The 23,912-nt window shown below is 45.3% G+C and overlaps 1 protein-coding gene across 3 annotated transcripts in view; it reads left to right on the forward strand.

The window, feature by feature from the left end:
* The window catches only part of LOC137532282 (laminin subunit beta-1-like), a 163,800-nt gene that overhangs the window by 15,648 nt on the left and 124,240 nt on the right, over positions 1-23,912 (forward strand). The window contains exon 1 of one of the 3 annotated variants that reach the window (XM_068252635.1): positions 3,577-3,830. The exons of 1 other annotated variant lie outside the window; for it this stretch is intronic. The gene's annotated coding sequence lies outside the window, so the exon portion shown is untranslated. Of the gene's footprint in view, positions 1-3,576; positions 3,831-5,368; positions 5,443-23,912 lie in introns of those variants that run through there. One more of the 3 variants, XM_068252637.1, reaches the window with a different exon arrangement.

Raw genomic sequence — 23,912 nt, forward strand, 5'->3', positions numbered from 1 at the left:
ACACAAACATGGGAGCAAGTGTGACCCCTGCCACACAAACATGGGAGCAAGTGTGACCCCTGCCACACAAACATGGGAGCAAGTGTGACCCCTGCCACACAAACATGGGAGCAAGTGTGACCCCTGCCACACAAATGTAGGAGCAAGTGTGACCCCTGCCACACAAACATGGGAGCAAGTGTGAACCCTGCCACACAAATGTAGGAGCAAGTGTGACCCCTGCCACACAAACATGGGAGCAAGTGTGACCCCTGCCACACAAATGTAGGAGCAAGTGTGACCCCTGCCACACAAACATGGGAGCAAGTGTGAACCCTGCCACACAAATGTAGGAGCAAGTGTGACCCCTGCCACACAAACATGGGAGCAAGTGTGACCCCTGCCACACAAACATGGGAGCAAGTGTGACCCCTGCCACACAAACATGGGAGCAAGTGTGACCCCTGCCACACAAACATGGGAGCAAGTGTGACCCCTGCCACACAAACATGGGAGCAAGTGTGACCCCTGCCACACAAATGTAGGAGCAAGTGTGACCCCTGCCACACAAACATGGGAGCAAGTGTGAACCCTGCCACACAAATGTAGGAGCAAGTGTGACCCCTGCCACACAAACATGGGAGCAAGTGTGACCCCTGCCACACAAACATGGGAGCAAGTGTGAGACTTGTGTGGTACATTGGTCATCTTTTTAAAATGTTACAATCAATCACAAAAGGTGATTGTAATTCTTGAATTAAAAGAAATGTAAAAAATAATATGGTGTGCAGACACCTTTAAAGGATAACTCAAGTGAGAGGGATATGGAGGCTGCCATATTTATTTCCTATAAAACAGTACCAGTTGCCTGGCATTCTTGCTGATCCTCTGCCTCTAATACTATTAGCCATAGCCCCTGAACAAGCATGCAGCAAATCAGATGTTTCTGACATTATTGTCAGATCTGACAAGATTAGCTGCATGCTTGTTTCTGGTGTTATTCAGACACTACTGCAGCCAAATAGATCAGCACGGCTGCCTGGCACTTGATTTTGTTTAAAGGATACCCGAAGTGACATGTGACATGATGAGATAGACATGTGTATGTACAGTGCCTAGCACACAAATACCTATGCTGTGTTCCTTTTTTTCTTTCTCTGCCTGAAAGAGTTAAATATCAGGTATGTAAGTGGCTGACTCAGTCCTGACTCAGACAGGAAGTGACTACAGTGTGACCCTCACTGATATGAAATTCCCCTTTTTACCTCTTTCTTGCTCTCAGAAGCCATTTTCTGCTAGGAAAGTGTTTTATATTTAGAATTATGAGGGTCACACTGTAGTCACTTCCTGTCTGAGTCAGGTTTATTTTCCCATTAAAATTTGTTTTTGGCTCCGCCCACTTTTTGTAACCTTGACACACAGTCACTCAATGACCAAGTTTGTGAGCTTTTAGGTTCCTGGCATCAAAAATGAGTGAATAGAAGCAGTTTATCCAATAAGGAAATTTGATTGGCTGTTTTTGGCCCCGCCCCTTTAGTGAATTTGGACCCCAGTCACCCAAAGACCGACTGTAGCAAGTTTGAAGCCTCTGCCATTAACAGTGTAAGAATGGCAGCAGTTTCAATATTACCCTTGAAAATAAATAGGTGAATTTTGTTTGGCTGTTGTAGGCTCCACCCACTTTCCTGAATATTAATCCTAATCACCCAGTAACCAAGTGTGCCAAGTTTGAGAACCCTGCGATTAACAGTCTAAAAATGGCTGCAGTTTACATTTTCCCATTAGAAATGAATGGCTGAAATTTGATTGGCTGTTTTATGCTCCACCCACTTTTCCTGGATTTGTAACCTCCGGCGGCGGCGAACGGCTGAAGGCAGAGCTGCGGCGAGGGAGGTCCTGGGAGCTTGGGGCTGGAGGAAGCCCCTGGTAAGTAGCGTTTATTTTCTAAAAAATTCTCGGTTAACTCCTTTAACCACTTTACCCCCACGCGTACGAAATTCTCCGTCCCTTTTTCCATCCTTTCACCCACCGGGACGGAGAAATCCGTACTTTCCGCGCTCCCGCCGCTGCCCGCGCTCCCGCTCGCTGTAGCGCGCACTCCCGCTCGTAAACACGCCGCCGGCCGCTCGCCCGGAGATCAACGGGAACGTTGATCTAAGCCCCGCAATGATCCGCTGCTTCTCCACTAAGCAGCGCGATCATTGTGGAAAAAAAAAACTTTCTCAGCCTCCTGGTACTTCCTGCAAGCGTCCGGAAGAACAAAAAGTTACTGTTGCCATCTTGTGGCCAAATAGTAAAACTACACCCTAAAGCATTTTTTACATACAAATAAATTAGTTTTACACAAAAAATTAACTCCTTACCTCCCACACTCCCCAATTTTTTTTTTTGTAATTAAAAAAAAAAAAATTAAAAAATACATAAATAGTTACCTTAGGGACTGAACTTTTTAAATATTTATGTCAAGAGGGTATAACACTGTTACTTTATAAACTATGGGTTTTTGTAATTAGGGATGGACGCAAAACTGAAAAAAATGCACCTTTATTTCCAATTAAAATATTGGCGCCAAACATTGTGATAGGGACATAATTTAAACGGTTTTATAACCGGGACAAATGGGTTAATACATTTCATGGGTTTTAATCACAGTAGCATGCATTATTTGAAAACTATAAAGGCCGAAAACTGAAAAATAATAAATTTTTTCCCACATTTTTTCCTATTTTCCCATTAAAACACATTTAGAATAAAATAATTCTTGGCATAATGTCCCACCTAAAGAAAGCCTAATTGGTGGTGAAAAAAACAAGATATAGTTCATTTCATTGTGATAAGTAATGATAAAGTTATAGGCGAATGAATGGAAGGAGCGCTGAAAGGTGAAAATTGCTCTGGTGGTCAAAGGGTAAAACCCCTCAGTTGGGAAGTGGTTAAGCAGGGATGCCCATTGTGTCTGGTGTAGGTTGTAATAGATCACAAAGGACTTCTGGGAAGATCGCACGCCGCCCACCTGAGAGTTGTGCACTTGCTACAGGTGTGGCTTCAATCTGTAGGTAGAGTCTACATGGTAGATCGTTATGAATTTGTAATATTTTAAGTAGCTCGTAAGCTGAAAAAGTTTGGGCATCTCTGCTCTAAAGGCTCTAAAGGCTACCAGTGTGCACTGAAGGAGGGCCGGTTGGAAAGGGCCCTAATTTTCATACCTGCTGTAAGTGACAGCTACATAGGAAAAAAGCCATTTATATGACAGCGCATTTTTACTTCGGGATAAATGTCCATCTTATATGTATGTGTACACATGTATTTTGGTTTTTCTTCATAGCGTTCCTTTCCTCTCTTCTTCTATTTCTCCTCGCTGCTCGGATAGTTTGTGAAAGCGGCCCAGAATAAGCAGTATGAGCAGCAGCGGGCATCCGACCACAATGGCGCGGGCCGGCAGCCACTCTGGGAAGCAGGCACGGAGCAGAGGGCACAAGACGGTTACTCATAAAGCCGCCCAGGCTCAGAGTATGACCCACAGAGCAGAAAGAATCAGCCTCTGCATTCCTGTAGCCTGGAGACGCTGCTCTCTCTTTTCAGCCCTCCGCTTGCCAGTGACAGTACCAATTTGAATAAGAATCGCTGCATTTAGGATCAGAATGGAGGGAGGGAGCTGTGCCCGGTTATCCCTGCCTGCTAGCTCTATCCTCGTTTGTTTGTTTTCACATTGCTAGTGTTCTCACGCTGGAAGTTGGTATAACACCCCCTGCGCACTAAGGGGGCTGCACTGTGCCGGGCTGCCAGATAAGAGTCCCTGTTATCGTGTGACTGACCACCGCAGAGGACCAGACACTGACGCACACTCTGAGGTAACGCACTTTGTTTGCTGGTTGCATTAGGTCAGGCTGACTGGTTCTGGTATTAGCGATAGAGGAGAGAGGTCGTATGGTGACTGGAAACTGGGGGACAGGGCTGCTGGGACGTATTGCAAGGTGGGTGGTGCTGATTTATCAAAGCAGGTGCATAGAGAACAGCAACACTTAGCCAAGGGGAGCCAATCAGGTTTCAGCTGTTAAGGTTCACACTAATGACACAATCTTGATTGTACAATCTTACCAAATGTATGTAGTAGAAGGGTAAACTGAGTGAATATACTTTGAATGGAAATTTTAAGTGAAAACTTTAGTGGCCAGTTACATAGCTCCCAACTGTCCCTCTTTTGAAAGGACAGTCCCTCTTTGGGACCCTGTCCCTCTTTCAGGACTGATGTACAGATCTGTGTACATATATGTATTTTTCTACTGAAAAAAGTGTTTGACTTTGAACTTTATTCCCATCCTTTAAATTGATATATTTCTTATTTTCAAATATTAATATACAAGAAAATAAATAAGGATAGAAAGGACCAGTGTGTTTTGAATTAAAAAACAACAACATATTTCTCTTATGAAATCTTTATGGTATGCGTGACTAGGGATGTGTTGGGGGGGGGGATTAGGGGAGTGGCCAGAGGGAGTGGTTTAAGTGTTGCTCTCAAAAGGTTGGGATGTATGCAGTTACTTGTAGACACGTAGAAAGGTAGTTGGCACTGCAGTAAATATAGCTGGTATCTTTTGGGGTAGGCAGTATAAACACACCTCGCTCACTGGAATGTATGTTGCGTGCTCTGGTCCTAGAGCAGATACATTTTACAACAAAAGAGGAGGGGGATCGGCACTGCAGAGATACATTTATTGTCCAAAGTGAGGCTCAGTACATGAAATGGCAAGTATGCGACAGCTATACAATAGACAAACGTACCATTGCTGCGGGGTGTGGTAGGTGCGGTGGGTGCTGGGCACTGAACGCCTGACGGCCGTTTCGCGCTAGGTTCGCGCTTCCTCGGAGGCTAAAGACTTTAGCATCCGTGGAAGCGCGAACTTAGCGCGAAACGGCCGTCAGGCGTTCAGTGCCCAGCACCCACCGCACCTACCACACCCCGCAGCAATGGTACGTTTGTCTATTGTATAGCTGTCGCATACTTGCCATTTCATGTACTGAGCCTCACTTTGGACAATAAATGTATCTCTGCAGTGCCGATCCCTCTCCTCTTTTGTTGTAAAATGTATGCAGTTACTTTCCTGGGGCTTCCTCCAGACCCCTGAAGTCTTCCTGGTCCCTCCCTGCCATTCCATGCTGCTCTGTCCCCCTGCTGTCTCCCTCCTATTGCTGCATGAATGGCCCTATGCCTTGCCTCCTCCACCATACTCCTGGGGATGGGAGCGTTCTGCACTTGCACAGTAAGTAAGAATTGCAAAGGCTTGTGCGCAGAATGCTCCCGGCCACAGAACAGGAGTGAGGAGTTACGGGGCTCTCACTGTGCATGCGCCGAGGCAAATCGATGAGTCACCTAGCTTACAGAGGGGGACACCGGGGGAACGGAGAAGCGCCAGATAATGCCAAGGATCCAAGAAGACTTCTGGGGGCTGGAAGAAACCCCAGGTGAGTAATTGGCCAATAAAGTTTTCACCTAAAGGGGAACGGAAGAGAGAGGTATATGGAGGCTGCCATATTTATTTCCATTTAATCAATACCAGTTGCCTGGCAGCCCTGCTGGTCTATTTCTCTGCAGTAGTATCTGAATAACACCAGAAACAAGCATGCAGCTAGTCTTGTCAGATCTGACTTTAAAGTCTGAAACACCTGATCTGCTGCATGCTTGTTCAGGGGCTATGGCTAATAGTATTAGAGGCAGAGGATCAGCAGGGCTGCCAGGCAACTGGTATTGCTTAAAAGGAAATAAACATGGCAGCCTCCATATACCTCTCTCTTCAGTTCCCCTTTAACATTTGATTCTGGATGTTCTCATATAAGTCGAAAATTTAATGTTGTAGGGTAGATTGTCAATTTCCTAATATATCCACCCAAGCAATTTTCTCAGTTTTCAATCTTTTTTTTTTTTTTTTTTATAATTGGGGAAAAATTGAACACGTGTGTGTGGTACATTGGTCAGATTTTTTAAATGTCAAAATCAATCAGAAACATGTATTGTAATCCTTGAATTGAAAAGAAATGTAGAAAACAGCATGCTCTACCTCTGTTGTCCGCCCTTTTTCATTATTATATTATTTATTAATTTAGCACACACTGAGGCAGGGCCCTCGCTACCATAGAGGCAAAGGGGGCAATTGCCCCAGGGTCCAGAGCCTGTAGGGGCCCCCAAGGAGTCTCCTCCCATCTTAATTGTTGCTCCCCGGAGCCTCTGCAGAGTCTTTGGTAGAGTAGCTTTTCATCTGTGCCGATGGGCAGGTGAGACACTACACTGTCAAAGACTCTGCAGGGGCCCAGGGGAGGGAGGGTCAGCACCCGGCTCAGGGGCCCAGGAGGGAAATTTGGCTGCAACAAAGGGCCCATACCATTTTTTGGTCAAGGGGTGTCTGTTGGGGGGCCCCTAGGTTCATTTTGCCCTGGGGCCCCATTGTTACTAGAACCGGCCCTGCACTGAGGGCCCATTTCCACTTGTTCCACATTGTTGCTGTAACTGTATAGTTATTGTATCTATGGTAATTAACATAGTAGCGGCCGCTAGTAAAGTATTGCTGGAGAGATAAACCATGAGTTATGTCAGTTAAGTAGAGATAAATTGTGAGTTAATAAGTAAGGTGAGACAGGAAAGCTTTGTGAATCAGCCCCAACATCTCTATATGTTATTGCAGGGATGGCTTGGTGGTCTTTTATGCGCCATTGTTCTTCAAGTTTGTTGTGTCTGGTTATCATAATATCAGATGTATCCGGAGAGATGGATATCACTGGTGTGTAGAGGTGGTTGCCATTCACCTCCCTGCTGTGGAGAAAGTGCAACTGTTGTATGTTTATCTATAAAAGAAACCGTTAATTGTCACACTCCATTCAGCTATTGCCAGTGAGCCACCCATGACCAGGGCATGCTGGGAGGGCGGAGCCCATTACTGAGGGGGCGGTGCTCTGTGTGTGTGGCAGGGTCATCAATCAGAGTGACTAAACTGTGGGCTATTCAATGCACTCTTACCTTTGTGTATATAATCTATCTATCTATCTATCTATCTATCTATCTATCTATCTATCTACAGTACAGACCAAAAGTTTGGACACACCTTCTCATTCAAAGAGTTTTCTTTATTTTCATGACTATGAACATTGTAGATTATCACTGAAGGCATCCAAACTATGAATTAACACATGTGGAAGCAGTGGCGTAGCTAAGGAGCTGTGGGCCCTGATGCAAGTTTTACAATGGGGCCCCCCAAGCACTCTATACATAACAATTAATATGGCACACCAAAACCTGCCAATGGCAATTACAGTGTCAGAGGTGCAAGAAAGGGATGGGAAACAGCTTGTTAATGATTACCAGTATTCAAAGTATCTATAGAAGTGATTATTATGAGCACAGGTCCAATAGAGAGCTAATAGTGTAGTTGAGGGAGGGCCCCTCTGGCCCAAGGGCCCCGATGCGGTCGCAACCTCTGCAACCCCTATTGCTACGCCCCTGTGTGGAAGTATCGTACATAACCAAAAAGTGTGCAACAACTGAAATTATGTCATATTCTAGGTTCTTCAAAGTAGCCACCTTTTGCTTTGATTACTGCTTTGCACACTTTTGGCATTCTCTTGATGAGCTTCAAGAGGTAGTCACCTGAAAAGGTTTTCACTTCACAGGTGTGCCCTGTCAGGTTTAATAAGTGGCATTTCTTGGCTTATAAATGGGGATGGGACCATCAGTTGCGTTGTGGAGAAGTCAGGTGGATACACAGCTGATAGTCCTACTGAATAGACTGTTAGAATTTGTATTATGGCAAGAAAAAAGCAGCTAAGTAAAGAAAAACGAGTGGCCATCATTACTTTAAGAAATGAAGGTCAGTCAGTCCGAAAAATTGGGAAAACTTTGAAAGTGTCCCCAAGTGCAGTCTAAAAAACCATCAAACGCTACAAAGAAACTGGCTCACATGCGGAAAGGAAGACCAAGAGTCACCTCTGCTGTGGAGGATAAGTTCATCCGAGTCACCAGCCTCAGAAATCGCAGGTTAACAGTAGCTCAGATTAGAGACCAGGTCAATGTCACACAGAGTTCTAGCAGCAGACACATCTCTAGAACAACTGTTAAGAAGAGACTGTGTGAATCAAGCCTTCATGGTAGAATATCTGCTAGGAAACCACTGCTAAGGACAGGCAACAAGCAGAAGAGACTTGTTTGGGCTAAAGAACACAAGGAATGGACGTTAAAGCAGTGGAAATCTGTGCTTTGGTCTGATGAGTCCAAATTTGAGATTTTTGGTTCCAACCATCATGTCTTTGTGTGACTTAGAAAAGGTGAACGGATGGTCTCTACATGCCTAGTTCCCACCGTGGAGCATGGAGGAGGAGGAGGTGTGATGCTGTGGGGGTGCTTTGCTGGTGACACTGTTGGGGTATTTATTCAAAATTGAAGGCATACTGAACCAGCATGGCCACCACAGCATCTTGCAGCGGCATGCTATTCCATCCGGTTTGTGTTTAGTTGGACCATCATTTATTTTTCAACAGGACAATGACCCCAAACACACCTCCAGGCTGTGTAAGGGCTATTTGACCAGGGTGCTGCGCCAGATGACCTGGCCTCCACAGTCACCAGAGGTGAACCCAATCAAGATGGTTTGGGGTGAGCAGAGTGAAGGCAAAAGGGCCAACAAGTGCTAAGCATCTCTGGGAACTCCTTCAAGACTGTTGGAAGACCATTTCAGGTGACTACTTTTTGAAGCTCATCAAGAGAATGACAAGTGTGCAAAGCAGTAATCAAAGCAAAAGGTGGCTACTTTGAAGAACCTAGAATATGACATATTTTCAGTTGTTTCACACTTTTTGGTTATATACTATACTTCCACATGTGTTAATTCATAGTTTGGATGCCTTCAGTGTGAATCTACAATGTTCATAGTCATGAAAATAAAGAAAACTCTTTGAATGAGAAGGTGTGTCCAAACTTTTGGTCTGTACTGTATCTATCTATCTATCTATCTATCTATCTATCTATCTATCTATCTATCTATCTATCTATCTATATATATATATATATTTATATATATTACTATGCTCGGTACAAATTTTTTGTTTTCTGTATCACAGTAGATTATTATTATTGATTTATTATTATTATTAATTTGTAATGCACATATACCGTGATGCTGTGCAAAGTAAGAAACAAACATGGGGTCCATAATAATACAGGCAATGATATACACCACACCAATATACAAAATACAGACTTGGTACAAAATACAGAATTAATAATTACAGTGACCCTGCCTTTGTGAGCTTACAATCTCCAGGAATAAGGTGGGAACATGTAGTATTCAGTATCCATACCTAGAGGCAGTGTGTTTTTAGGATATCTAGTAGGAGAGCAACTTGGCCAGAGGACAAAGGAGGAATGGCCTAAGTTCGAGCATATGCATTTTTGAAAAAGTAAGTTTTGAGGGAGTCTTTAAAGATATCAAAGGTTGGAGAGTGACGGATGTGTTGTGGAAGGGCATTCCAGAGGAGGGGTGAAACAAATGTGAGATCTTGTATACATGAATGCAAGGCAGTACTGGTAATTCTAGAGGAGGACAACAGCAGGTCATGTGCAGATCTGAGATTACAATTGGGTTGGTTTCTGGAAACTAGTGAGGAGATGTACAGAGGAAAGAGATTGTGGAGAGCTTTGTAAGTTAGTGTTAAGAGTTTGAACTGGATCCTCTGGTTAATTGGCCGCCAGTGAAGAGCATGACAGAGGAGCAGCAGAGGAAGAGCGAGAAGCAAGATGAAAAGATGAGCAGCAGAGATCAGTACAGATTGGAGTGGTGCCTGTTAGTTGGTAGTCCACAAAGTAGTATGTTACAATACTCCAGACGAGATATTATAAGAGCTGAGAGCATTAATTAACATTTTAGTTGAGTCCTGAGTGAAAAAGATTGGATGGGAGACAGGGGCGTTGCTAGCCCCAAAGATCAGTGGCACGTACCCCTGATCTATTCTGGGGTGCCCCGGATGTCCCTCAGGCAGAGTAGAGGCACTACAGCACCCAGCATGGCACCACACAGTACCCAGCATGCCCCACAGAGACACCATAGAACCCAGCATGGCACTAGGCAGCACCCAGCATGCCCCACAGAGGCACCACAGCATCCAACATGGCATTACAGCACCCAGCATGCTCCAAAGAGGTACCACAGCACCCAGCATGGCACTAGGCACCACACAGTTGTAGTGCCTGAATAGGAGCCCTATGGGCGCATGGGAGGGGGTTCACTAGAAGGTCAGAGAATGCTATGGGGGGACTGGCAGCAGCAAAGCTCGCCCAGCAGAAAACCAGACCAGCCAATGCAGAAGCCAGGTAACTGCCTAGTTATGTTTAAAGAGACTCTGAAGCGAGAATAAATCTCGCTTCAGAGCTCATAGTTAGCAGGGGCTTGTGTGCCCCTGCTAAACCGCCGCTATAGTGCCGCTAAACGGGGGTCCCTTGACCCCCAAACCCCCCACTGCGACACTTGGTCGCAGACTTGGTCGCTCCTGGAGGCAGGGCTAACGGCTGCAGCCCTGCCTCCAGTCGCGTCTATCAGCGGCGCATCGCCGCCTCTCCCCCGCCCCTCTCAGTGAAGGAAGACTGAGAGGGGGGGGGGAGAGGCGGAGACACGCGCTGACAGACGCGCGTGGGGCAGGGCTGCGGCGGTTAGCCCTGCCCCAACCAGGAAGCGCTCCCCCGCTGAAACGAGGGGATTTGGGGGTGAAGGGACCCCCGTTAAGCCGCGGGATAGCGGCGGTTTAGCAGGGGCACACGTGCCCCTGCTCTCTATGAGGTCTGAAGCGAGATTTATTCTCGCTTCAGACTCTCTTTAAGTAACACTGCCTATTTTTGTGATATGCTGCATTTTTTTTGTATTAATGGAGATTGGAGAGGAGGGGCTTCTTCCAACATTTTGCTGGGTAGGCCTACTCAGACTGCTGTTAAGTTCATGTAAATTTGGCTCCACCCATGACCACACCCACATCCCCATGCATGGCCACCCATTTTTTTGGCTGGAGTGCCCAAAAGTGGCCCGGATCTCTTAGGATCCTAGCAATGCCCCTGATGGGAGATATGTTTTTGAGTTGAAGGTGACAGGAGCTGGTTAGGGAGTGAATGTGAGGAATAAAGGCGAGAGAGGAGTCCAATATTACCCCTAAGCACCGTGCTTTGGGAACTGAAGTTATTGGGTGTTATAAACATGTATTGTTATATCAGGCAGAGAGAGGTAGGCACTGACAGAGACAGAGGAAAAATGATTAGTTTTGGTTATTTGAAGTAGATCTAAAAATGTTTACAACCTTTATACACATCAGTTGCTGCCCCTCTTTTATGTCCAGCCGCCCTCTTGGGATGCAGATGCCTAAGGCCCAGGCCTTCGTGGCCTTTCCTGAAATCCGGCCTTTGGGGAACTACCTAATACTGGGGGCTCATCTAACTATCTATACTTGGTGGGGGGGGGGGGGGGGGGGCTACCAAATACTGGGGGCTCATCTAACTATCTATACTTGGTGGGGGGGACCTACCTAATACTGGGGGCTCATCTAACTATCTATACTTGGTGGGGGGGAGGGGGGCCTACCAAATACTGGGGGCTCATCTAACTATCTATACTTGGTGGGGGGGGGGGACCTAACTAATACTGGGGGCTCACTTAAATATCATTACTGGACAGGGTGTGTGGCCTACCTAATACTGGGGACTCACCTGACTATCAATACTGGACAGGGGGTGTGGCCTACCTAATACTGGGGGCTCGTCTAACTATCTATACTTGGCGGGGGTAATTACCTAATGCTGTAGGCACATCTAGCTATCAATACTGGGGGAGGGCTACCTATATGGGGGGGGGGGGGGTAACCTACAAAACTCTCAGGGGCAGGCGCAATTCGGGAGGGGGTTTGGCCCCTTTGTCAAATTTAAGAACTCATTCTGGCCCCGAGTCAAAAAAGTGTGTCCACCCCTGAGCTAATCAATCAGCTTTTATACAGGCAGAAGAGAGATCTGCCCACACGGAGCTATGGAGAGTGTAGGTGCCTCTATCAGGCTTTACAGAGATGACACCACTTTAGCTTGCACTGCAGGGGCAAATCCAGGATTTCCAAGGGGGGGGGGGTTCCTGAAAGTGGCGTGTGGGCGTGGCCAAAACATGGTGTGGGTGGAGCCAAATACTAGCAGTTTCTAGGCTAAATTGCACTCCCCCCAGTATAGATTAGATAGGTATATGCCCCAGTATAGATTAGATAGGTATATGTCCTCCAGTATAGCTTTGATAGGAATATGGCCCCAGTATAGGTTAGATAGGTATATGCCCCCCAGTATAGGTTAGATAGGTATATGCCCCCCAGTATAGGTTAGATAGGTATATGCCCCCCAGTATAGGTTAGATAGGTATATGCCCCCCAGTATAGGTTAGATAGGTATATGCCCCCCAGTATAGGTTAGATAGGTATATGCCCCCAGTATAGATTAGATAGGTATATGCCCTCAGTATAGGTTAGATAGGTATATGCCCCCAGTATACATTAGATAGGTATATGCCCCCAGTATACATTAGATAGGAATATGGCCCCAGTATAGGTTAGATAGGTATATGCCCCCCAGTATAGGTTAGATAGGTATATGCCCCCCAGTATAGGTTAGATAGGTATATGCCCCCAGTATACATTAGATAGGTATATGCCCCCCAGTATAGGTTAGATAGGTATATGCCCCCCAGTATAGGTTAGATAGGTATATGCCCCCAGTATAGATTAGATAGGTATATGCCCTCAGTATAGGTTAGATAGGTATATGTCCCCAGTATATGTAGCCAGGGGGTATATGCCCCCAGTATATGTAGCCAGGGGGTATATTGTCCCCAGTATATGTAGCCAGGGGGGGGGCAGTATATGTAGCCAGGGGGTATATGCCCCCAGTATATGTAGCCAGGGGGTATATTGTCCCCAGTATATGTAGCCAGGGGGGGCAGTATATGTAGCCAGGGGGATATGTGCCCAGACTGTATATGTAGCCAGCAGGGGGATATGTCCCAGTATATGTAGCCAGAATGGCTGGCTTCCAAACATTCCACCCGGCGGGCTGCTGCACTTGCCTGAGGGGACTGAGACCGCACGCTCGCATCACTACTCCAAACGAGCCTCACTGTTCTCCAGGCAGCCTCTCCACGGTCTGGACTTGAAGTGTCCAATCATGGCCAAGGGAGGAGCGCGGGCCGGCCGCTGCATGGCGTGGTGACGTCACGTCATCCGGAAGGTAGCCATGGAGACCAGTGGGACGCCATCACCGGCCGGCGCCGCCGCTGCCGATAAGTTAATGCATCTGCTCTGGGCCCCCCGCTCTAGTCAGAGTCCTCCTCGCCCCGCACACAGATATGAGCAGGCGGCAGCTGCGCATCTGTGGCTGCCGCTGCTCAGATTTAGAGGAGACATTTGCGAATAGTCTCTGACTTCCGGTTTTGGTGCAGGGGGGTGTTCTGTACACCCGGAACAACCCCTTCCGTGCGCTTCTGCACTACTGTGAACTTCCAGAAACCTGTTAAAGCGGACCTGAACTCAAAACGTCCTCTCTGCTCTAAAAGAGACACAACAGCATTATAACCTTTAATCAAAAACATTTCTTTGTTACAGCTGATACAAATCCTGCAATAAATCTGCAGTGTGTCTACTTCCTGCTTTAATGGAAGCAGACATGGGGTTAACATCCTGTGTTAACAAATTAGCTGCTCTGCTGAGGCAGCAGAGATTCCTGAGCTGACAAAGCTTAGAGATCAAATTACAGTTGCGATTAGTCACAGATAAGGAGGAATTAGACAGGCCAAACTCTCTAAATACATACAGGGTGCATTTTTCTGTTTTCCTTCTGTCCCATGCAAGAGTTCAGGTCCACTTTGAATTGCCTAATATAAATGCAGGTTTTGCCATGCAGTATTGTGGAAGTGGTTGTGTTTAGCTTTATTGCAGTTACTCGTTTCCGAGCAGCGATACCTGTGTGGTGTGTTTATACACGGAGGCCTGCGGTATTCAGGAGGTGTGCCAGGTGACGGCATGGAACCCCTGGCACACACAATGCACACCACATGACGACATCCCATCGCTATTCATAACAAACCTGGAGAGGCCACACCCCCCACTGAGTTCAGCTGAAAGGCTAAAGAGGCCCTGTTACATAAGAGCAGATTAGGCACCCCGCATGTCAGGTGCCCTGATTACTCGCCACCCTCATTATAGGATTGTGAGACCAACGCTCCCTGCCAACCACTAGCAATTTACAGAACGTTCCGCTGTGAGATTAGAGAAACAAGCTAAAACGTTTAACGTGATCTAAAAGGCAAACATTGCCCAGGTGCAGATCTGCTGATTTCATGCTGGATTTCAATGTCATGTGACAGCCAGACATCAGGGCTAATGCTAGACTCCTGATATACCCACGTTTTCTCTTGACTTGACCGGCGTACCTATGAAAAAGCCGCCGGGAGACTTGGGAGCAGGATATAGCCGGTATATGGCTTATCCTGCTCCTGCACAAGTTCCCGGCGACGTTACTTACTATTCCCCCTCCAGGTCCACGTGGCTGGTAGGGAAATACGTAATTTAGCTTCCAGCTATTGCTGGCGGCCAAATTACAGTGTTTTAAATGTAAATTCAGCTCTGTCTAATGATGGCGCCGAAGTTACTCAGTGTGCACCTCTATAGCTGCAATTCCTATTATGGTCTATGGTGGCGCCAGATATGCCCAAACCTCCTGCGCTGGATTTCTAGTATTCGCTTGACCGACTCTAAAAGCCTGACGATGGGCGGGGCACAATTGAATCGCATCCTCCAGTGCAGGCAACAAACAAACAAAAAATGCGCTTTGCTAATAAACTTTTCCAAAGATGTTTAAAGTGAACCTGTACCGTCTAAAAAGCTCACCATTTTCTTCTACCAATACTGCCTTCCATTTCTGACAAGATCTTATCAGACTTGTCTCTCAGGAAGCTGAAAGCCTTAACCTTCCTGGCGGTAAGCCCGAGCTGAGCTCGGGCTATGCCGCCGGAAGGCACCGCTCAGGCCCCGCTGGGCTGATTTGCATAATTTTTTTTTTGCTGCACGCAGCTAGCACTTTGCTAGCTGCGTGCAGTGCCCGATCGCCGCCGCTACCCGCCGATCCGCTGCTATCCGTCGCGCCGCAGCCGCCCCCCCCCCCCCCCCCAGACCCCGTGCGCTGCCTGGCCAATCAGTGCCAGGCAGCTCTATGGGGTGGATCGGAATCCCCTTTGACGTCACGACGTCGATGACGTCGGTGACGTCATCCCGCCCCGTCGCCATGGTGACGGGGGAAGCCCTCCAGGAGATCCCGTTCTTTGAACGGGATCTCCTGATCGCCCATCGCCGGAGGCGATCGGAGGGGCTGGGGGGATGCCGCTACATGAAAAAACAAAAAAAAATTAAAAAAAAAAAGATTTGCTGCCCCCTGGCGAATTTTTAGCAAACCGCCAGGAGGGTTAAAGGACCAATGTTGCGAAAATGTTTAAATTTAAAATACATGACTAAACATATAAATAAGAAGTGAGTTTCTTCCAGAGTAAAATGAGCCATAAATTACCTTTCTCCTTTGCTGCTGTCACTGATAGTAAGTAATAGAAATCTGACAGAACAAAAACAGGTTTTGGGCTAGTGCAGTGATCTGCAAACGTGGCTCTCCAGCTGTTAAGGAACTACAAGTCCCACAATGCATTTGCCTTTATGAATCATGACTGTGACTGTCAGACTCCTGCAGTGCATTGTGGGACTTGTAGTTCCTTAGCAGCTGGAGAGCCAAGTTTGCAGATCACTGGGCTAGTGCATCTCTCCATAGGGGATTCTCAGCATGGACTTTATTCTGTATAAAAACACTCCCTGAAAAAGATTGTATATAGATGCTGGCCAACCTCTCTGCTCGCTGTACACTTTTTTGGCAGTTGGATGGAGCAACTGCCATTCTCTAAATGCTTCTGAAAATAAAGAAAACCCCCCTGAGGAGATGGTCTAGTCCAAAACCTGTCAGCTCTGTCAGATTTCTACTACCTACTGTAAGTGACGTAGGAGAAAAGTAATTTATGGCTTATATTACTTTGAAAGAAACGTACTTCGTATCTGTATATGTTTACATATATTTGAAATTTTCAGATTTTCGCAACAGTGGTCCTTTAAATCTTCAGAGAAGATTTCAGAACTGATATATATCAGTTGCTGTCAGTTATATATCAGCTGCTGTCAGTTATAACTGAAAGGACAACTGATGTTCAAGGTAACGTCCATGTTTCCCTATGGTTTAAAGGGGAACTTCAGCCTACACAAACCTACTGTCATTAAGTTACATTAGTTATGTTAATTAGAATAGATAGGTAATGTAATCTCTTACTCACCCTGTTTTAAAAGAACAGGCAAATGTTTGTGATTCATGGGGGCTGCCATCTTTGTCATGGGGGCAGCCATCTTTTTGGTTGAAAGGAGGTGAAAAGGAGCAGGAGACACAGTTACAACTGTCCTGTGTCCTGATAACCCCTCCCAGCTGCACACGCTGGGCTTCAAATGTCAAATTGAAAATGTAAAAAAAAAAAGTGCACCAAAACAGCAGAACGAGAGCAACAACATCAGAAATCCCATCATGCTTTGCACAGCTTCAGGGAAAAAAGCCCGGGCAGTTTTCTTCTGTGCAGCTAAAAATGAGGCTTGGATAAGAGAAACAAAGTTCTGATGCTGTGAAACTGTTAAAGAAACACCAAGCCTTTTCAGTGCTGCTGAGTCGATTTTTTGTCCGGAGGTTCACTTTAAGGGATATTACCGGTTAACTGCTGAGTGCTGACCCAGAAGCTGTTACAGGGTCATCACCATTTTTTAAAATGGAGGATGGAGAATTCCATTGATCACAGTGGACAAGCAGGATACAGGAAAGGAGAAAGAGATTGATGAGTAGACTACACGGGATATAAGTAGGACATGTTTATTTTCACTTTTATTTTTCAGTTCAGGCTTGCTTTAGGTTGGCCCTGTAGGGGCATATAGTAGACTGCAGTAAACTGACTTTTATGGTAGGGTATATGGTATGGTCAGCAGTGATCTGTATACTTGGCTCTCCAGCTGTTAAGGAACTACAAGTCCCACAATGCATTTGCCTTTATGAATCACTAGTAGACCCAAGCCCATTTAAAAACGGGCTCTAGGTCTTTCTTTTTACAGCGCACCATCCGCACACGCCCGCCTGGCTCACTGGCACCATCCTCAAGTCCCAACGGCTGTCTGGGTCCGTGCTGCGCAAAAGCACGGACCCAGCGACACAGAGACAGTGTACATAGGGACCCTTGTCTCTTATTAGGTAGGATGACTGTGGCTGTGGCTGACTCCTGTAATGCATTGTGGGACTTGTAGTTCCTTAACAGCTGGAGAGCCAAGTTTGCAGATCTGGTTTCAGCATCAGACACACTTCCTATATCTATGTATTGCTGTATATTGGTATGTAATCTCTACCCCTCCCCCCCTCCCCCCCCCAGCTTTCTGGGAGACAGGGTATATTTTGTACTGGCTGTAGAACTCTCAGAAAGCAAACATTTCACAGATATCATCTTGTAGGATTAAAGATTTTACAATGATTAAACACTGACTTAAACATTTATAAATGAATAGTGTAAAAAACCCACAATTTTATTAATTTTTGGTACAGTTTCTCGTTAAAGACTCGTACACACATGCAACTTTTCTGCCCAACTATCATCCGAACTTGGTCTGTTGGACGATAATTGGGTGTGTGTAGGTGTGACAAATAACTAGACGAGTGACTGATAACAGGCAGTTTGCCTGATGCCAGGGCCGGGCCGAGGCATAGGCTGCAGAGGCTCCAGCCTCAGGGCGCAGTGTAGGAGGGGGCGCAGAATTCATTCAGCTGTCATTCCTAATTGTGTATGAAGCAGAAAGAAATAAGAAAAGGGGATACATGGCAGTGACTGCAAGCCAGATAACTAGAGATTAAGGTGTTGGGGAGGTTGTGGGCCCTGTGACGCCTCTTAGTCTAATAGCAATCCGTGTGTGACAGCTGGGGTGGCAGGGATGGAGGGGCGCACTTTGGTGTCTCAGCCTTGGGTGCTGGAGGACCTTGTCCCGGCTCTGCCTGATGCAACAGGTAGTTCAACTCACACGACTGTTGGGTTGATATTGTGCAGTTGGCCACGGGTGTACAAGTCGTTTGTACGACTTGTACTTGTTTTGAATGGGGCCATATCATGCAGTCCGTCGCTCCGCTTGTGTGCGCAGAATGCAAATGAGCTGGTCTTTAGTTGGTTTGGCCGTATAGAAAAACAGGACATGTCAACAGGTTGACGTGCGGTCAGCCATGTGGTCGGGTTGGTCGTGCGCTTTGGTTGGATGTTTGTAGGAGCCCTACTATGTTAAAATACCAGTGTTAGCTCTGGAGCTGTTGACCAGGCAACATTTTTCTTTCTGTGCTTATCTCTGTACTTATCTCTGACTCATTCACATGGCATGAGTCAGACAGGTGGGTCCAGAGTGATGGTAAAAAAACGTTTGCCGATCGTAACTTAACCACTTCCCTACCACAGGTTATTTCCCCTTAAAAAGACTCTGTGCCAAAAAAAATGTCATCTCGAGAGGGGGGAAGCCTCTGGATCCTATCTAGGCTTCCCCCATCCTCCTCCGTCCCACGGTGGTCTTGCTGCAGACCAATGAATGCACAGCCGACAATTTGTCAGGCTCTGCAATATTCACCTTTCCCTGTTCCAGCGGGGGTGCTGTTGCCGAAATAGCCGATCTCAGTCGGGTCCGCTCTACTGCACAGGTGCAGGAGACTTGCACCTGCGCAGTAGAGCGGACTGGACTGCAATCGGCTATTTCCGCCTATTTTGGAGCTGAGAGCCGCAACTGCACCTGCGCTGGAGCCGGGAAGGTAAATATTTACATCCCCGCCATTCGGGGAGCTCTATCTCTGCCGCCGTGGGAAGGAGGAGGATGGGGAAGCCTCGATAGGATCCCCTTCCCGAGGTGAGTACCCCCCTAGGGCATTTTTGTTCTGAACAGATCCTCTTTAAAAACCATATTCATTTTTACATGTAATGTTCCTCCCATTCAATGGCCAGTACCTTAATTGCTACTTATGACACCAATTTGATTTATATCTTGATTTTTGTGGGACAAACTAGGCTTTCATTGGGTGATACTTTTGCTAAGAATATTTTTTTCCTATTAATTTAAAGATAATAAGAAAAGAAAAGAAAAAATCATTATTTCTCAGTTTCCAGCCATTATAGTTTGAAATCAGAAGATGCTACTGTAGATAAAACCCACGCATTTTATTGCCCATTTGTCCCGGCTATTACAACATTTAAATTATGTCCTTTACCACTTCACCACTGAGGGGTTTTACCACTTGAGCACCAGAGCAATTTTCACCTTTCAGCGCTCCTTCCATTCATTTATCTATAACTTTATCATTACTTATCACAATGAAATGAACTATATCTTGTTTTTTTGCCACCAATTAGGCTTTCTTTAGGTGGGACATTATGCCAAAAATTATTTTATTCTAAATGTGTTTTAATGAAAAAATGTGGGAAAAAATGTATTATTTTTCAGTTTTCGGCCTTTATAGTTTTTAAATAATGCATGCTACTGTAAATAAAACCCATGAAATGTATTTGCCCATTTGTCCCGGTTATAAAACCGTTTAAATTATGTCCCTATCACAATGTTTGGCACCAATATTTTATTTGGAAATAAAGGTGCATTTTTTTCAGTTTTGCGTCCATCCCTAATTACAAGCCCATAGTTTATAAAGTAACAGTGTTATACCCTCTTGACATAAATATTTAAAAAGTTCAGTCCCTAAGGTAACTATTTATGTATTTTTTTAATTGTATTTTTTTTTTTATTACAAAAAATAAATAAATTGGGGAGTGTGGGAGGTAATGAGTTAATTTTTAATGTATAACTAATGTATTTGTATATGAAAAATGCTTTAGGGTGTAATTTTACTATTTGCCACAAGATGGCCACAGTAAGTTTTTGTTTATGCGACCTGCAAGCGTACAGGAAGTACGCTTGCAGGAAGTTCAGGGAGGCTGAGAAACTTTTTTTTCACAATGATCGCGCTGCTTCTCGTAGAAGCAGCTGATCATTACGGGGGGCTTAGATCAACGAACTGGAAAGGTTTTTACCGTTCATTGATCTCCGGGCGAGCAGGCGGTGGCATGCACAAGCGCGGGGGCGCGCAGATGAGCGAGCGGGAGCGCGGACAGCGGCGGGAGCGGCGTCAGGTGCGGATTTCTCCGTCCCATGGTGGTAACAGGGTGGAAAAAGGGACGGAGAAATCCGCACCGCTGGGGGTAAAGTGGTTAATACAATGTATGGTAGGGATGCTCATTCGGATTCCGCGGAAATGCAATTTCCGAAATTCCGATCAGAAATTGCATTTCCGCATCTGAATGTGGAAATCGGTAATTCTAGTGCTGTAGGCGGATTTCCGCCGGAAATTGCGGAAATTTCCGCCGGAAATCGCGGAAATTCCACCCGACTTTAACATCGATTTTCTCAAAAACTATAAGGTGTTTTTGAAAACTTTTTTTTTGCATCTTGTTCACAAGATTCAGTTTAATAAACCCTGAATATTTGGTGTTGCTAGGACTTAAGGGGGCTTTTCTATTAACCACTAAAGTCGGCGAATTTTTACTGTAATGTAAAATGCAGAAAATCTGCATCTGCCTATTTTCTACATTTTACATTACAGTAAAAATCCGCCGACTTTAGCGGTTAATAGCAAAGCCCCCCTAAAGTCCTAGAAACACCAAATTTTCAGGGTTTATTAAACAGAATCTTCTGAACAAGATGCAAAAAAAGTTTTAAAAAAGACCTTATAGTTTTTGAGAAAATCGATGTTAAAGTCGGGCGGAATTTCCGCGATTTCCGGCGGAAATTCCGCATTGGAATGCGGAAATTGGTAGCGGAAGGCGGAATCGGTAATTTGGCATTGGCGGAATGCGGATTTACTGCGGAATCGGAAATTGGCATTCCGACCATCCCTAATGTATGGTGACAATATTTATTTGAAAATAAAGTATAAAATATTTTGGTACTTTTCCATTAGCCCGGGCGCATCCGGCAGGTGTCGCTAATTACATTAAAAGTGTTAATGTAACCGATTGTATTGTGTTAATTGAATTAAAATGAACCCGGCGGCAATGTAACAGATGAAGCCGCCGGCAATGTAACAGATGAAGCCGCCGGCTTTGGCTCTCGCTCTCCTCCCCCCTTGCCTTCTCTCCTATACAATACTAACAGATAATGGATAACAGGCTTTTCTGCCTATTTCCTACAAGTTACACTTTTCTGCCTCTCTCCTATAGAACACTGGCAGAGTCGTCCCCCCAGAGTCGTTCGTCGCAAGAAAACAACCAGGATTCCCTGCCGCGACGAACGACTCTGGGGGGACACGCATGTCCCCACCGGCTGCCAGTATTGTATAGGAGAGAGGGCGAGCGAGAGCCGAAGCCGGCGGCTTCATCTGTTACATTGACGCCGGCTTCATTTTAATTCTATTAACTCACTTTTTACGTTTGGCCGCAGCGAGACAGCCAGTAAAAACACAATACAATCGGTTACATTAACACTTTTGTTACGTGAACTTTAAATGTAATTAGCGCCACCTGCCGGATGCGCCCGGCTAACGGAAAAGTACCAATATTTATGTCTTTTTTTACTTTTATTTTGGTAACTATGGAGGGGGGGGGGGGTAAAAAGGGGTTAATAACTAATATGTTTGTTTTTTTTTAATGTATTTTAACCACTTTACCCCCAGCGGTACGAATTTCTCCGCCCCTTTTTTCCCTCCTAAAAAACCAGGGACGGAGAAATCCGTACCTTCCGCGCTACCGCCGCTGTCCGCGCTCCTGCCGCTCGTGCGCGCGCACCCGCCGCTCGTGCACGCCGCCGCCCGCTCGCCCGGAGATCAATGAACGGGAAAATCCATTCCCGTTCGTTGATCTAGCCCCCGCAATGATCTGCTGCTTCTTTCAGAAACAGCGAGATCATTGTGCGTCTCCCAGCCTCCTACTGCTTCCTGTAAGCGTCCTTCCGGACGCTTACAGGTCGCATGTAAACAAACACTCTGTGGCCATCTTGTGGCCAAATAGTAAACTACACCCTAAAAGCATTTTACATACACAAACATTACATTTACACAATAAATTAACTCATTACCTCCCACACTCCCCAATTTTTATTTTTATTTTGTAATTAAAAAAAAAAAAAAATACAATAAAAAAAAAAGCATAAATAGTTACCTTAGGGACTGAACTTTTTAAATATTTATGTCAAGAGGGTATAACACTGTTACTTTATAAACTGCGGGCTTGTAATTAGGGATGGATGCAAAACTGAAAAAAATGCACCTTTATTTCCAAATAAAATATTGTCGCCAAACATTGTGATAGGGACATAATTTAAATGGTTTTATAACCGGGACAAATGGGTTAATACATTTCATGGGTTTTAATTACAGTAGCATGCTTTATTTAAAAACTATAATGGCCGAAAACTGAAAAATAATAATTTTTTCCCACATTTTTTCCTATTTCCCCATTAAAACACATTTAGAATAAAATAATTCTTGGCATAATGTCCCACCTAAAGAAAGCCCAATTGGTGGCAAAAAAAACAAGATACAGTTCATTTTATTGGGATAAGTAATAATAAAGTTATAGACGAATGAATGGAAGGAGCGCTGAAAGGTGAAAATTGCTCTGGTGGTCAGGGGGTAAAACCCCTCAGTGGTGAAGTGGTTAATGTATGTAAGTGTAGTTTTAATTTTTGACCTATGGATGTACACAGGAAATGATGTGTTTATTTAAAGAGACTCTGAAGCGACAGAAAGTCCTGGACAAAAGTTTTGAGACTGTCAAAAATATTGGAAATTAGAAAAGTTGGTGCTTAAGTTTTTATAATAGCAATTTGCATATACTCCAGAATGTTATAAAGAGTGTTCAGATGAATTGCATAGTCCTTCTTTTCCATGAAAATTAACTCAATCCCCAAAAAACTTTTCCACTGCATTTCATTGCTGTCATTAAAGGACCTGCTGAGATCATTTCAGTAATCGTCTTGTTAACTCCGGTGAGAATGTTGACGAGCACAAGGCTGGAGATCAATATGTCAGGCTGATTGGGTTAGAATGGCAGACTTGTCATGTTAAAAGGAGGGTGATGCTTGAAATCATTGATCTTCCATTGTTCACCATGGTGACCAGCAAAGAAACGCATGCAGCCATCATTGCGTTGCATAAAATGGCTTCACAGGCAAGGATATTGTGGCTACTAAGATTGCACCTAAATCAACAATTTATAGGATCATCAAGAACTTCAAGGAAAGAGGTTCATTTCTTGTTAAGATGGCTTCAGGACATCCAAGAAAGTCCAGCAAGTGCCAGGATCGTCTCCTAAAGAGGATTCAGCTGCGGGATTGGAGTGCAACCAGTGCAGAGGTTGCTCAGAAGTTGCAGCAGGCAGGTGTGAGTGCATCTGGATGCACAGTGAGGCGAAGACTTTTGGAAGAAGGCCTGGTGTCAAGAAGGGCAGCAAAAAAGCCACTTCTCTCCCAAAAAAACTTCAGGGACAGATTGATCTTCTGCAGAAAGTATGGTGAATAGACTGCTGAGGACTGGGGCAAAGTCATATTCTCCAAAGAAGCCCCTTTCCGATTGTTTGGGGCATCTGGAAAAAGGCTTGTCAGGAGAAGAAAAGGTGAGCGCTACCATCAGTCCTGTGTCATGCCAACTGTGCAGCATCCTGAGACCATTCACGTGTGGGGTTGCTTCTAATCCAAGGGAGTGGGCTCACTCACAATTTTGCCAAAAAACAGCCATGAATAAAGAATGGTACCAAAACACCCTC

Source organism: Hyperolius riggenbachi, chromosome 9 (genome assembly GCF_040937935.1).
Source record: "Hyperolius riggenbachi isolate aHypRig1 chromosome 9, aHypRig1.pri, whole genome shotgun sequence".
In the NCBI taxonomy this organism is placed as follows: Eukaryota; Metazoa; Chordata; class Amphibia; order Anura; family Hyperoliidae; genus Hyperolius; species Hyperolius riggenbachi.